Source organism: Miniopterus schreibersii, assembly GCF_964146895.1.
Source record: "Miniopterus schreibersii genome assembly, chromosome: 19".
Classification (NCBI taxonomy): domain Eukaryota; kingdom Metazoa; phylum Chordata; class Mammalia; order Chiroptera; family Miniopteridae; genus Miniopterus; species Miniopterus schreibersii.
The window spans coordinates 31737145-31741473 of record NC_138119.1 but is presented as its reverse complement, the minus strand read 5'-3'; the positions used below and the strand labels follow the sequence as shown (position 1 = coordinate 31741473).

At 48.5% G+C, this 4329-nt stretch overlaps 1 pseudogene across 1 annotated transcript; it reads right to left on the bottom strand.

Moving 5' to 3' along the window:
- Positions 1-986: 986 nt before the first annotated feature.
- On the bottom strand, positions 987-1930 carry LOC308549192 (cyclin-H-like; annotated as a pseudogene). The gene is made up of 2 exons: positions 1831-1930; positions 987-1730 (listed from the first exon to the last, which is right to left on the bottom strand). The product of its transcript is annotated as a cyclin-H-like (transcript).
- Positions 1931-4329: the final 2399 nt, after the last annotated feature.

Sequence of the window (4329 nt, the reverse complement as noted above, 5' to 3'; positions counted from 1 at the left end):
AGACATCCATAATTTAATTCCAACTTAGAAACGAACTCACACGATTACCGTTAAGAATTAGACAAGTGCTGTAAGGCCCAGTTATTGAACACTGAGCCCACGGAGGCCCATTTGTCAGTCCTGTGGGGAGTGGGCATTGTTTCCCTCGTTTCCACCCGGGGGGAAATGGGAGCAGACAGCTTTAGTGATTTGCCCCAAGTCAAAAGTGGAGGCAGCCATGAGTCGCACCAAAGTATATTTTTACATCTACTCCTTTCTATATGAAATACCTTTCTTGAATAATATGTTTAATGTGAACAATTTCTAGTAGCTATCCCATGTTTACACGGATTCACTTTGGTCATCCAACAGGCTCGTCAGAAATCTGAACGTGCATACAATTCCCTACTGCCTAACTTTGGCAACTTAAGGTTTTTATCTAGACAGCTACCGGAGACTGCCTGTTTGGTTGATTTCTCCTTTTTTAAGAAACCCATTTGGAAATGTTTTCAGTTAACTAATTGAGGAAAACGAATATCCGTTCCGTGGTTCTGTGCAAATGGCCAAGCACAGCCGGTGCCCTTGAGAAGCCGACAGGAGGGTTTCTGGGGCGTGGGGCGCGCCTTAGTGTGTTTACAGCTGACTATTAAGTTTCATTTTCCATCCTGCCTTTTTTCAAAAGGGACGTTTGCTTATTGCATTTTGTTTAAAACAAGACAGGCAAATAAGTTACAGCTTCAGTTTGGCTACTATAGGAAGACTAACTTGATTTTAGTCCTGAAGGGGCAGATCATCCAAACCAGGGGCTATTCTGGGTCCTTTGACGATGTCTTATTTCACATAAAGCTACCCTGAAAGGAAAAACTTTTAAATAAATAAAAATGTTTTCTTATTTAAGCAGACGATAGCTGATGCTTTCACATTATTTCACTTTTAAAGACATTTAAATGCCAGACAAGTTTCATCCTTTGGTTGATTGCTAGCATCCACAAATCAATTCCCAATGGTCAGAGAGAATCCACCAGGCCCTCATCAGTCCATTGGGCCTTTGGAGAGTGTACCTCATGTGTGGATTTCTTCACATAATCATCATCTCATAGCCTTTCTTTCCTCTTCTCCGTAATTATGTCGTGTGCAAGCTCAGCAGAGTGACATCGCCAACTTCTGTTTCAGCTCAGCAACTTCTTCAGGTCAGGGCGGTTCATATTTGATTACCAAGTTTCTCCTGCTTTTCACTGTATCTAGTAACCATGACAAGCAAATTCTGTTCTCTTTCAGCACCAGAGTTTCTGATAAATAACTTTCCATGGTAATTCCTGCCCTGGATGCACTAGGTAAGATGGCAGTCAGGGCGATCTGAGAAGGTTGTACGACAGGTAAGCATCCGTCAGCGCAACTCTATTGAGAAAGTCATCAGCTGTTTCCCTCAGAATCTCTGGATTCTCCAGCATGGGCTAGCGGGTCTTTAAATCAATGAGAAAGCCCCCAAACAGCCTATAAGGATTGCGGACAGTAAGGTAGAAATTAAGAAGCAGCTCATATTCCATCTGTTCAGGCGTCTTCTCCTCTCCTGCTGATTTCCAACAAACAGTAGGCACGATACAAGCCAGCAATGTCTGGGGTACCCACCACGACATGGCATTGCTGGCTTAAGCACTGAACAAAATCCCAATGATCTTTTCTCGTAGCAATTGCAGTGTCATTTCTTCCCGAGGCTCAAGAATGACTGGATCATTTGGAAGAACCAGAAGCTGGAAGAGGAAAGGAAGAATCTGCTAGAAGCTGCAGAGAGCACTGATGGGCCAGCACCTTGATCTGAGACTTCTAGCCTCAGAACGTCCCATTTGCTACCGCTTTACATTGAACTTGGGCTGGCGTGGGCCCGCAGGCATGCCAGCTGCTCCTCCCTGGAGAAAGTCCAGGGCCACTCCTGGCTACTGTTGTGGTACATTCTTAAGTCACAGACCAGACCCAGGAAGTCTGGAGAAAAACACCCCAAATGCCACAACAACGTGGTGTGAAGCACCTAAGCCACAACTGCTGAGGGCACCAGGCCAGCTGGTGCAGGTGCACCGAAGTCACAGTCACGTGGTGATTCCCCACATATATGAATTTCGAACAAAAAGTGCAGGGTGCTGTGATAGCAAGTGGGTCCAGGTTTCTATAGGTACTTAAGGCCCTGACCAGGTGGCTTAGTTGGTTGGAGCATCTTCCCAATACACCAACGTTGCAGGTTCAATCCCCAGTCAGGGCACATACAGGAATCAACCAGTGAATGCATAGACAGGTGGAACAACAAATCTCTCTCTCTCTCTCAATCAATCAATCAATCAATTTTTTTTAAAAAAGAAGGTACTTGCCCAGCCAGTGTGGCTCAGTGGATTGAGTATCATCTCATGCACCAAAAGGCCACCAGTTCAATTCCCAGTTAGGGCACATGCCCAAGCTGCTGGGTGGATCCCCAGTAGGGGGTGTGCAGGAGGTAGCTGATCAATGTTTCTCTCTCATCCATGTTTCTATTTCTCTCTCCCTTTCTCTCTCTTAAAAAATAAATAAATCAGTAAACACATATTAAAATAAATAAAATTAAAAATGAACAAACAAAAGAAGGTACTTAAAGACAGTGATTGGAGGGGGCTAGGGGACTTCTTTTAAAACTTTGTTGGGCTTTGTTCTTATTTGCAGTGGTCTGTGGTAAATGGTTGACAGCTGGCTGTGGGATGGGGCACCCTGATTCATAGTGATGCGATTTCCTCAGTGGGAACATGCTCACCACGACTTTCATGGACCAATGTGAAGTCACAGAAAGCAGGGCTGAGAAGACATGCATGCATGTCTCGGAGCTCTGAGCAGCTCCAGCACACCACTGAATCATGCTCATTGGGGTGAGAGCCTTGAAGGAATTGATGGAGATGATGGGGCTCTAAAATCTCCCCACATTCCCCCTTCATACTGTCCCTGGGCTGTCCTACTCTGGAGGGACAGGAGAGGATTGCTCCTGGTTTCCTATTTGAGCCATGTTTGGGGATTGCCCTGTGGGTCACCTGCTCACCCCTACAGGCGAGCACAGAGTCCAGCCTTGTTACCCTCACATCCTCTGTGCTTCCAATCAGGGTGTCAGATCGGGTGAGACACCTTCCAGGTCTCAGTGCTGTGCACTCAACTCACAGTGCCCTGACCCCATCTTCAAAGCATGCCTGCAGGGAGTCTCCAGGATTAGTGGCACATCCTCTGTAGGCAGGATAGTGACACTGCAATATGTGGAGTTGATAGGCCAGGCACTCCCATCACAGAGAAAGGAGCACTGGTCTTTGAGCCAAGACCTTGAATTTGAATGGAGTTCTGCTGCTTGCAGACAAATGATGTCACCATTCTGAGTCTTGTCCTCTGAGAGCTGTGGAAGTGGTTGTAGCAACTCTGGGCCCGTCCGTACAGAGCGGGATGAGATAACCTGTATGAAGCACTCTCCCTGCTGGGCACATGGGGCTTGAGCCTCTGTGTAAACCACAGGGACCACTTACATTCTGCAGAATCACAGCATCTGGGATTAAAGAGGGCTGAGGGGTGCAGGTTTCTCCTTCCCACCCTGTTAAGAGCTCCCGTTATAGTGTCCCTGACGATGGCCACCCCGTCTCAGCTTGGAGGCCCAAGTTCAGCACATGTTGGAGCCTCAGACAGTGTGCAGGGCTAGGGCACTCCTCCCGTCACTGACCTGCAATCGGCCTTCTCTGCCTGTCCCAGGCACCCCCTGCAGGCACACTTGCTGACCCACGTCAGCAGGAGCATGCATATTCATGACACGCTTCCGGTGCAGTCAGCGTAGGATGCCCAGTGCTGCAGACAGGAGCTTTCTGCACAAGAAGCCTCTTATCTGAGGAAGGGCATCGGGAATGTGAGCACCAAAGAGGAGCCTCTTGGCCTCTCAGAGTGTTCTGGAAGCCTGCCCTTCACTGCAGCAGCCTGAGTGTCTGAGCCCAAAGAGTAGGTAGTCTGACAGCTGCCCCTGGGCTCTGGAATTGAGAATCAGTCAGTCTCAGAGAGGCGTTTACTCAACAAGCTTCCCCCTGGCTCTGCAAGATGAAGGGCCCATAACTAGAGGGTCTAAATTGCTCCTCGCCTGGCCCCCTGGTGCTGAGCCCTTAGAGAGGGTGGAGCAGAGGGTTCCTACTCCCACCAGAGACCCGGAAGGTGTCTCACCTGACCTGGCACACTGATTGTAAGCACAGAGGGTGTCAGGGTAACAGGGCTGGACTCTGTGCTCGCCTGTAGGGGTCAGAGGGTTCCTATTCCCATCCAGATTTCCCGCAGAGCTGAGCCCAGGGAGGGAGTCCTAGATGACTTCCTCTCACC